The sequence below is a fragment of the Thamnophis sirtalis genome, unplaced genomic scaffold (genome assembly GCF_051295495.1).
Source record: "Thamnophis sirtalis isolate CommonGarterSnake01/CBP01778 unplaced genomic scaffold, rThaSir2_p1.2 scaffold_8, whole genome shotgun sequence".
NCBI lineage: Eukaryota > Metazoa > Chordata > Lepidosauria > Squamata > Natricidae > Thamnophis > Thamnophis sirtalis.
This window is the reverse complement of record NW_028261388.1, coordinates 3,381,110-3,392,041: the sequence shown is the minus strand read 5'-3', so window position 1 is coordinate 3,392,041 and position 10,932 is coordinate 3,381,110.

Here is a 10,932-nt window from a genome sequence, read left to right as displayed (position 1 = left end):
CATGGTTTGAAAATGTGTAAATCTCGCTTAACAACGCTCTTGCTTAGCAACCAAAATTTTGGGCACAAATTGTGATCATAAGTCTTCTTTCTTTCTTCCTTCCTTCCTTTCCTTTCCTTCCTTCCTTCCTTCCTTCCTTCCTGTGTCTCTCCTCCCCACTTATTTTTCTTTTCTCTTCCTTTCCTTTTTTCTTGTGTGTCTTCCCACTTTCTTTCGTTCCCCTCCCTTCCCTGCCTCCCTCTCCCTCCCTCCCTCCTTCCTTCCTTCCTTCCTTCTTGTGTCTCTCTCCCCCACTTTATTTTCTTTCTTTCTCTTCCTTCCTTTTTTCTTGTGTGTCTTCCCCACTTTCTTTCGTTCCCTCCCTCCCTCCCTCCCTCCCTCCCTCCCTCCCTCCCTTCCTTCCTTCCTTCCTTCTTTCTTGTGTCTCTCTCCCCCACTTATTTTCTTTCTTTTCCTTCCTTCCTCCCTCCCTTCCTTCCTTCCTTCCTTCTTTCTTTCTTGTGTCTCTTTCCCCCACTTATTTTCTTTCTTTTCCTTCCTTCCTTCCTTCCTTCTTGTCTCTCTCACTTTTTCTTTTTCTTCCTTCTCTCCTTCCTTTTTTCTTGTGTGTGTGTCTCTCTCTAACATTCTTTCTTTCTCTTTCTATCTTTCTCTCTCTTTCCACTTCCTTTCTTTCTCTTCCTTCCTTCTCTCCTTCCTTCTTTCTTGTGTGTGTGTCTCTCTCTCTCTTTCTTTCTCTTCTTTCTCTTTCTCATTTCTTTCTTTCTGTTTCTATTTCTCTCTCTCTCTCCCACTTCCTTTCTTTCTCTTCCTTCCTTCTCTGCTTCCTTCTTTCTTGTGTGTGTCTCTCTCCAACTTTCTTCCTCTTTCCTTCTTCCTCTTTCTTATTCTTTCTTTCTCTTTCTATCTTTGTCTCTCTCTCTCTCTCACATACACACAGACACCATTTCCCTCATGTCTGCCACTGACAGCTCTCAAAGAGAAGGAAGTATAAGGACTTGGGAAGGGGTTGGACTAGATCACCTCCATGTTCCCTTGCATCCCTCTATGTTCTCTGTCCCGTTTAGTCACAAACAGCCCCATTCACTTTAAAGTTGGTCGCAAACTCCACTCATCCCGCGCGCACCCTGGTCCCACCCAAAGAGGCGAGCTGTGGGGCAGGGGAGAAAGTGGGGAGTCTATGGATACGGGAATTTATCTTCTGGATTCCCAAGAAAGCATCTGATTAGAAGGATGGGGAAGGGGAGGGATATTACAGTTTTATTTATTTATTCACTGGAGACCTGTGCTTCTCTACGAAACTATATGATTGGGCTTGATTAAAATTTACGATCAGGCTTGATAAACTGACACTTAAAGCTTGAAAATTAACGAGTAATTAAAAAGGGGGCACTGTATTATTTCATTAGAGACAGTAAGCTAAGTTTCTTAAATCCTTTCTGATTAGGACAAAAGGAGGGTTAGAGCCAAGGTGGCACAATGGTTAATGTGCAGTACTGCAGGCCACTTCAGCTGACTGTTATCTGCAGTTCAGCGGTTCTAATCCCACTAGGCTCAAGGGTTGACTCAGCCTTCCATCCTTCCGAGGTGGGTGAAATGAGGACCCGGACTGTTGTTGGGGGCGATATGCTGACTCTGTAAACCGCTTAGAGAGGGCTGAAAGCCCTATGAAGCGGTATATAAGTCTAACTGCTATTGCTATTGCTATTGCTATTGCTATTGCTATTGCTATTGCTATTGCTATTGCTATCTATCTATCTATCTATCTATCTATCTATCTATCTATCTATCTATCTATCTATCTATCTATCTATCTATCTATCTATCTATCTATCTATCTATCTAAGAGCCGAGGGGTGGTGCAGTGGTTAGAGTGCAGTACTGCAGGCCACTTCAGCTGACTGTTATCTGCAGTTCGGCAGTTCAAATCTCACCGGCTCAAGGTTGACTCAGCCTTCCATTCTTCCGAGGTGGGTGAAACGAGGACCCGGATTGTTGTTGGGGCCAATATGCTGACTCTGTAAACCGCTTAGAGAGGGCTGAAAGCCCTATGAGGCGGTATATAAGTCTAACTGCTATTGCTATTGCTATTTAATGCTGCTGCTGCTTCAACATTTGCTTTAGCTTCACTGTCTCAGGAATGCAGAGAATCAGGCTGGACCTGAAGCCAAAGACAATTGATTGCTAGAAATGATCCCCGGGAGAAATTCAACTTGCTTTTCCCAATGGTTGCCAAATCCTTTTTTTTTTTTTTTCTGAGTTCCAACTAGACCTAAAGTGCACCTGTTGTTGTCTCAAGAGATTGCAGTTCTACATTATATTCAATAAGGAGTAAACTTGCTCCATTAGACAACAGAGGCGGTTCTCGGATGAAATGTGGTGATAAAGTGGCTTCCAAGGGCAGAGTGCACTGCTTGGAAGGGAGTGAGCTTCCTGGAAGTCCCTTGATTTCAGCTGGCTAACCAAATCTAGAATGAGCTTCTTGGAAGTGAGTTGAGCTTCTTGTAGCTCCTTATTATAGCTGGTCCACCTAATCCAGAATGAGCTTCTTGGAAGTCCCTTATTTTAGATGGCTTGCCAATGCGGAATGAGCTTCTTGGAAGTGAGTCGGCTTTTTGTGGCTCCTTAGTTAGCTGGGCTACAAAATCCAGAATGAGCTTTTTTGGAAGTCCCTTATTTTAGCTGGGCGCATAAATCCAGAAGGAGCTTTTTTGGAAGTTCCTTATTTTAGCTGGGCCAACAAATCCAGAATGAGCTTTTTTGGAAGTTCCTTATTTTAGCTGGGCCCATAAATCCAGAATGAACTTTTTTAGAAGTTCCTTGTTTTAGCTGGGCGCATAAATCCAGAAGGAGCTTTTTTTGGAAGTTCCTTATTTTCGCTGGGCCAACAAATCCAGAATGAGCTTTTTTGGAAGTTCCTTATTTTAGCTGGGCCCATAAATCCAGAATGAACTTTTTTAGAAGTTCCTTGTTTTACCTGGGCGCATAAATCCAGAAGGAGCTTTTTTTGGAAGTCCTTATTTTAGCTGGGACCATAAATCCAGAAGGAGCTTTTTGGGAAGTTCCTTATTTTATCTGGGCCCATAAATCCAGAAGGAGCTTCTTTGGAAGTTCCTTATTTTATCTGGGACCATAATCCAGAATGAACTTTTTGGGAAGTTCCTTATTTTAGTTGGGCGCATAAATCCAGAATGAACTTTTTTGGAAGTTCCTTGTTTTAAGCCTGGGCCCATAAATCCAGAATGAACTTTTTTGGAAGTTCCTTGTTTTAGCTGGGCCCAATAAATCCAGAATAAGCTTCTTGAAAGTCCCTTATTTTAGCTGGGCCCATAAATCCAGAATGAACTTTTTTGGAAGTTCCTTATTTTAGCTGGGACCATAAATCCAGAAGGAGCTTTTTGGGAAGTTCCTTATTTTATCTGGGCCCATAAATCCAGAAGGAGCTTCTTTGGAAGTTCCTTGTTTTAGCTGGGCCCATAAATCCAGAATGAGCTTCTTGAAAGTCCCTTGTTTTAGCTGGGCCCATAAATCCAGAATGAACTTTTTTGGAAGTTCCTTGTTTTAGCTGGGCCCATAAATCCAGAATGAACTTTTTTGGAAGTTCCTTGTTTTAGCTGGGCCCATAAATCCAGAATAAGCTTCTTGAAAGTCCCTTATTTTAGCTGGGCCCATAAATCCAGAAGGAGCTTTTTTGGAAGTTCCTTGTTTTAGCTGGGCCCATAAATCCAGAATAAGCTTCTTGAAAGTCCCTTATTTTAGCTGGGCCCATAAATCCAGAAGGAGCTTATTTGGAAGTTCCTTATTTTAGCTGGGCCCATAAATCCTGAATGAGCTTTTTTGGAAGTTCCTTGTTTTAGCTGGGCCCATAAATCCAGAATGAGCTTCTTGAAAGTCCCTTGTTTTAGCTGGGCCCATAAATCCAGAATGAACTTTTTTGGAAGTTCCTTGTTTTAGCTGGGCCAACAAATCCAGAATGAGCTTTTTTGGAAGTTCCTTATTTTAGCTGGGCCCATAAATCCAGAATGAACTTTTTTAGAAGTTCCTTGTTTTAGCTGGGTGCATAAATCCAGAAGGAGCTTTTTTGGAAGTTCCTTATTTTAGCTGGGCCCATAAATCCAGAATGAACTTTTAAAGAAGTTCCTTGTTTTAGCTGGGCGCATAAATCCAGAAGGAGCTTTTTTTGGAAGTTCCTTATTTTAGCTGGGCCAACAAATCCAGAATGAGCTTTTTTGGAAGTTCCTTATTTTAGCTGGGCCCATAAATCCAGAATGAACTTTTTTAGAAGTTCCTTGTTTTAGCTGGGTGCATAAATCCAGAAGGAGCTTTTTTGGAAGTTCCTTATTTTAGCTGGGCCCATAAATCCAGAATGAACTTTTTAAGAAGTTCCTTGTTTTAGCTGGGCGCATAAATCCAGAAGGAGCTTTTTTTGGAAGTTCCTTATTTTAGCTGGGCCAACAAATCCAGAATGAGCTTTTTTGGAAGTTCCTTATTTTAGCTGGGCCCATAAATCCAGAATGAACTTTTTTAGAAGTTCCTTGTTTTAGCTGGGCGCATAAATCCAGAAGGAGCTTTTTTTGGAAGTTCCTTATTTTAGCTGGGCCAACAAATCCAGAATGAGCTTTTTTGGAAGTTCCTTGTTTTAGCTGGGCCAACAAATCCAGAATGAGCTTTTTTGGAAGTTCCTTATTTTAGCTGGGCCCATAAATCCAGAAGGAGCTTTTTGGGAAGTTCCTTATTTTAGCTGGGCCCATAAATCCAGAAGGAGCTTTTTTGGAAGTCCCTTGTTTTAGCTGGGCCCATAAATCCAGAAGGAGCTTTTTTGGAAGTTCCTTGTTTTAGCTGGGCCCATAAATCCAGAATGAGCTTCTTGAAAGTCCCTTGTTTTAGCTGGGCCCATAAATCCAGAATGAACTTTTTTGGAAGTTCCTTATTTTAGTTGGGCGCATAAATCCAGAATGAACTTTTTTGGAAGTTCCTTGTTTTAGCTGGGCCCATAAATCCAGAATGAACTTTTTTAGAAGTTCCTTGTTTTAGCTGGGCCCATAAATCCAGAATGAACTTTTTTGGAAGTTCCTTTGTTTTAGCTGGGCTAACAAATCCTGAATGAACTTCTTGGAAGCTGCTTAATTTAGCTGGCTTTCCAAATGCAGAAGGACCTTGGAAGCAGTTGAGCTGGGCTTCAAAATCCAGAAGGAGCTTCTTGCAAACTGACACATTTTAACAGTTACCGAAGCCAGAATTATAGCTTTAATTCAGTGGCTTATGATTTATTAACTGTGAAACCAATTAGCTCAACAAGGGCTCAACCATAAGCAAAGACACAATTGATTGCTTCCAACCAAGTGGAGACGACCCTGAACAACTCTTTGGAAAGACAGATAAGTTGCCCGTCCTTGTAACTTCCTCTTGAAAAAAGGATAACTTGAGGAAAGTACTGATGGTTATTCATTCATGAAATTTCTTGGCCTCCCAGGGCAGCTGAATGGCATTAAAATGAAACCATAAATTAAAAGGTTTTGATAATCCGAACGAAAAGTAGTCTCACTCTCTCTCTCTCTCTCATTCTCCATTTTCTTTCTCTCATTCTTTCTTTCTCATTCTCGTTCTCATTCTCTCTCTCTCTCATTCTTTCTCTCTCCTTCTCCTCACATTCCCTTTTTTGTTCTATCTTTTGGGCTACAAAATCCAGAAGGAGATTCTTCTTGCAAACTGAGACATTTCAGCGGAGTTACCAAAGCCAGAATTTATAGCTTTAATTCAGTGGAAGTAATGTAAAGTAAAAAAACAACAACAACAATCGAGTGAGGAATGGAAGCAGAGACAATATAAGACGTCTGGCTTTCTTAAATTAGTTTTCTTCTCTCGTTCCAATTTGGGCTGAATTCCAAACTAGAATTTAAAGATGTTTATGGATTCAGCTCAGATGCTTTAGAGACAGGCAAAGATTTTACTGGCAGAAAACTATTGATAAGGTGGGGCTTTCTGAAGGAAACGCACGGCGTTTAGTCCTCAGCTCACAATGATTCGTTTAGTGACTGTCCCAAGTTACAGCGGCGCTGAAAAAAGTGACTGATGATTAGTCCTCGCACTTACGACCATCGCAGCATTCCCCAATGTCACGTAATCAAAATTTGGATGCTTGGAGACTGGCGTATATTTATTGCAGGGTTTTAAGATCACACGATCATCATTTGTGACCTTCCCATCCAGCTCCTGAGAAACAAAGGGATGGTCGGATTCTGTTAATGACTGCGTGATTCACTTAACAACTGCAGCTTAACAGCCATGGCGCCGAAAAGGTCATAAAATCGGTCGCGAGTCACTTAATCAGCCATCTGAGTGGCCGAAATTGTTTTATTTAGAAAATTTATATAGCCACTTCCTCGCTTAAGGTAACTCTAGTCCAGGCGCCTTACAAGCACAGTACAGAATTAGAAAATAAAAATAGAAAACCTTATTTTTTTCGTTGAGCTTCGTCCCATTTTACGACTTTCCTTGCCACTGTTGTTAAGCGAGTCATTGCAGTTGTTAAACTAATAGAGCCGAGGTGGCGCAGTGGTTAAATGCAGCACTGCAGGCTACTTCAGCTGACTGCTAGTTCTGCAGTTCGGCTGTTCAAATCTCACCGGCTCAGGGTTGACTCAGCCTTCCATCCTTCCGAGGTGGGTAAAATGAGGACCCGGATTGTTGTTGGGGGCGATATGCTGACTCTGTAAACCGCTTAGAGAGGGCTGAAAGCCCTATGAAGCGGTATATGAGTCTAACTGCTATTGCTATTGCTAATATCAGTTGCTAAGTGAATCTTTGCTCGTCCGGAAGGTCGCAAAAGGGGATCATATGACAGGGGGACACTGAAACTGTCCTAAGTACATGTCAGTTGCCAAGCATCCAACCATGAAGAAGCCGCAGTGGTCACCATAAGTGTGAAAAAAGGTCGCAAGTCACTTTTTTTAAGCGACGTCGTAACTTCAAACAGTGAGCGGTTGTAAGTTGGGGACTACCTGTAGTTTGTGAGTCTGCTTTGGCCCAGCAATGTTGGATTGTCTTCAGAAGTAGTATTCAGGCCAATTCGGATTGGTTCGGGCCAACTGGTAAGGGAGATCGCAGTTGAGCCTGTCGATCTGCCCCGGCTCCATGCCGTTCTGTTTAGCCACGTTTTTGAGGTTGGGTGCATGTCGGAAGGGGAGGGAGGGGGGGGCAACCAGTGGTTACAATAATACAAATACAATAGCAGAGTTGGAAGGGACCTTGGAGGTCTTCTAGTCCAACCCCCTGCCTAGGCAGGAAACCCTATACCGTTTCAGACAAATGGCTATCCAACATCTTCTTAAAGACTTCCAGTGTTGGGGCCTTCACAACTTCTGGAGGCAACTTCTGTTCCACTGATTCATTGTTCTGATTATCAGATAATTTCTCCTTAGTTCTAAGTTGCTTCTCTCCTTGATTAGTTTCCACCCATTGCTTCTTGTTCTACCCTCAGGTGCCTTGGAGAATAGTTTGACTCCCTCTTCTTTATGGCAACCCCTGAGATATTGGAAGACTGCTATCATGTCTCCCCTAGTCCTTCTTTTCATTAAACTAGCCATGCCCAGTTCCTGCAACCGTTCTTCATATGTTTTAGTCTCCAGTCCCCTAATCCTCTTTGTTGCTCTTCTCTGCACTCTTTCCAGAGTCTCCACGTCTTTTCTACATCGTGGCGACCAAAACTGAATGCAGTATTCCAAGTGTGGCCTTACCCAGGCATTATAAAGTGGTATTAACCCTTCACAGGATCTTGATTCTCTCCCTCTGTTTATGCAGCCTAGAACTGTGTTGGCTTTTCTGGCAGCTGCTGCCCACGGCCGGCTCCTATTTAAATGGTTGTCCACTAGGACTCCAAGATCCCTCTCACAGTTACTACTGTGAGTTACTACGGTTATTTTAAGTGCGACCCACCACTGGTTGTCTTCCAACTTGGCTGCTTCAAGGCTTATCTGGAGGCCCCTGGATGGAAAACACCCAACTCGTTTTTGTAGACTTGACTTGGGTATAATAAACTTTCCCTTAGTTTCTCCCAGCAAACACGGCTTACAATTTATGACCCGTGAAACCGATTAGCTCAACAAGGGAGGGACCGTAAGCAAACACAATTGATTGCTTCCAACCAAGTAGAGAGGACCCTGAACAATTCTTTGGAAAGTCAAGGATACAGATAAGCTGCCCGTCCTTGTAACTTCCTCTTGAAAATAAACTTGAGGAAAGTTCTGATGGTTATTCATTAATGAAATTTCTTTGCCTCCCAGGGCAGCTGATGGCATTAAAATGAAATCATAAATTAAAAGGTTTTGATAATCCGAACCAAGAGTAGTCTCGCTCTCTCGCTCTCTCATTCTCCATTTTCTTTCTCTCATTCTCTCTTTCTCATTCTTCTCATTCTCTCTCTCTCATTCTTCTCGTTCTCATTCTCTCTCTCTCATTCTTTCTCCTTCTCTCCTTTTCTCTCTGTCTCACATTCCCTTTTCCATTCTATCTTTCGTGTGTGTGTGCGTGCATACACACACACACACACATATGTGTGTGTATTTTTGTAGATTTTTGTATGCTGGACTTGTTGTATTTGGGTTTTTTCCTGTGTAAGATTGAAATTGTTTTGGCAACGTTTTGGCGAGATCCCACTCGCCATCTTCAGGCTGGGTTTGGGGCTTAAAGTCCAGACTGGGTTTAAGCCCAAAACCCAGCCTGGAGCTGGCGAGTGAGACCTCGCTGAATATATATATGTGTGTATGTGTGTATGTATGTATGTGTGTGTGTGTACATATATATATATATATATATATATATATATATATATATATATATATGTATGTATGTATGTATGTATGTATGTATGTATGTATGTATGTATGTATGTATGTATGTTTGTGTGTGTGTCTCTGTGTATCTGTGTGTATCTGTGTGTGTGTTTGTGTGTCTCTATGTGTGTGTGTATATATGTGTGTGTGTGTGTGTGTGTGTGTGTGTGTGTGTGTGTGTGTGTAGTATTTGTGCTGAAAAATAAATAAAGGCATACGGGAGGTACATATATATATGTACCTCCCGTCTACCAGGCATCTGGAAACCAGCCCTAGTCAACACCCAGGCCGTTACAACACGAAACAACAACGGACACACAGCCAGCACCAATCAGCACCAATCTACCAATCATGATACAGCCAAACGACCAATCTTTTCACTTACTGAAACAACGCCAGCACTCCACCCCCCCACCCCCCCAAGATTTATAGAAAGACGGCAGCTCCGACCACGCTTTAAGCCGAAAACACCAGAGTCTGGACAGCTACTTATCTGAAACGTTATAGAGTTTCCTGCTTCAGCAGGGGGTTGGACTAGGAGACCTCCGAGGTCCCTTCCAAGTCTGTTGTTCTGTTACAGCCAGCGTTAATTATCCAAAGTCTTTGAATAATGTACCCAAATTATTCCGTTTATTCTGGAAGCTATTAAGAAATAAAGGCTAGCTGTAGATTAAGAGCCGGCTGAGATAGCCATCTTTGGCTGATCTCGCGTGCGCGGGGGGGGGGGGGGGGAATAGAGAAAAACCACATTTTGTGTCCGTGTGGTTGCCAAGAAAACAACACGGCTAAGGAGGGGAGAAGATCCCAGCTTTTTTCAAACAAACTTAATCTTATCTTTATGACGAGAGACATTTGTACTCGAGCAACTCCCGCAGAATAAACAAATACAGCAGAAGAAAAATTATTTCCTGCTTAGGGAAAAAAAAACCCAAAACATCTGGCTGAAATATAGTCTGCGGTAGTGGAAAAAGAAGTCCATCTTCCAAGCATCTGGGTTTCATTTGCTGTTTGCATTTTGTTTTTAAATGTTAGGGATTACGTTCCTGGCCTTTATTGGGGTATAAATTTGCTTAAACATGTAAGGGGGGTAAAGCCTTGGGCGAGATGTGCAAACTGCCCCTTTCTGTTTTGTTAAAATCTATATGTAGAAAAGTGTGTGTGTGTGTGTGTGTGTGTGTGTGTGTGTGTGTTCCAGCATAACTCTGGAACGCCTCGAGCAATTTCAACCAAACTTGGTACACTGATGACTTACTCTCTGGAAACAAATATTGTGGGGGGGATAAGATACTCCTAAAACCCATCGGAGTGTGTGTTCTGTTAAGATACAGCCTGTTGTGCCTTAAAATGGCTTCTACTGTACTACTGTAAAATGGCTTCTACTGTACTACTGTAAAAAGGCTTCTACTGTGCCATCTACTGGGTAATGAAATGTCTGCAAGAAAACAACCCACTCAGAGAGCACCAAGGATCCCATAATCTTCCTCCTCCTCCTCCTCCTCCTCCTCCTCCTCCTCCTCCTCCTCCTCCTCCTCCTCCTCCTCCCTCCAGATCTTACTCCCTTCTAGCATTGATGATGTTACCTAGTTGGGTAATGAAACGTTTGCAAGGAAACAATCCAGCTCAGAGAGCACCAAGGACCCAACAGTCCCCCTCCTCCTCCCACAGACCCCACTCTCTTCTAGCACTGATGATGTTACCTAGTTGGGACATGAAACGTTTGCAAGAAAACCACCCAGCTCACAGAGCACCAAGGACTCCTCCGTGAAATCCATGCATGCTGGCTGGGGGGATTCTGGGAGTTGAAGTCCACCCCTCTTAACGTTGCCAAGGCTGAGAAACAAAAGCCGACCTCCGAGGCTGTCTTCCCTGATTTATGATCCTGGAGGAGATTTTAGCTTGGCAGTCGCACTTAAAAAATTGTACTGTCTGGTAATGTGTCTCCTTAATGAAAAACAGGCTTTCCTGGCTGAGCCTCCCAAATTGAATTTTTCATCCCTGTTTTCAGCTACACTCATTTTGCTGCAGGACATTTTGGGCTCAATTTTAAAATTAGCAAAGCCTTAATCGAAAGAAATTGGAAGCTTTGGTTATTTTGCTCATT